The sequence below is a fragment of the Penaeus monodon genome, chromosome 24 (genome assembly GCF_015228065.2).
Source record: "Penaeus monodon isolate SGIC_2016 chromosome 24, NSTDA_Pmon_1, whole genome shotgun sequence".
NCBI classification, from domain to species: Eukaryota; Metazoa; Arthropoda; class Malacostraca; order Decapoda; family Penaeidae; genus Penaeus; species Penaeus monodon.
The window spans coordinates 16,031,084-16,031,331 of record NC_051409.1 but is presented as its reverse complement, the minus strand read 5'-3'; the positions used below and the strand labels follow the sequence as shown (position 1 = coordinate 16,031,331).

General features: G+C 37.1%; 1 protein-coding gene across 1 annotated transcript in view; it reads left to right on the top strand.

Moving 5' to 3' along the window:
- The window catches only part of LOC119588993 (major facilitator superfamily domain-containing protein 4A-like), a gene marked incomplete at its 5' end in the record, with an annotated part of 28,487 nt that overhangs the window by 19,499 nt on the left and 8,740 nt on the right, over positions 1–248 (top strand).

Genomic DNA, 248 nt, shown 5'->3' with positions numbered 1-248 from the left:
CGGCTGCGTCGTCCGTTAACACATCCATATATGGATGTTTAACCTCGGATTTTGACAAGGTATTTGACGGATTAATGTTTCGTAAATATATGTGTTTGCATTGCGTATGTATCGTATATTTATAATATTGTGTTATGTTTGCGTTTACATTGTTTAGTTACGTATATTTGTAAAAACCTGAACCTCATCTGTATAACTGGACGGTCAAACGACCCTATTCTCTGGTTCCTGACCCTATTCTCTGGTTC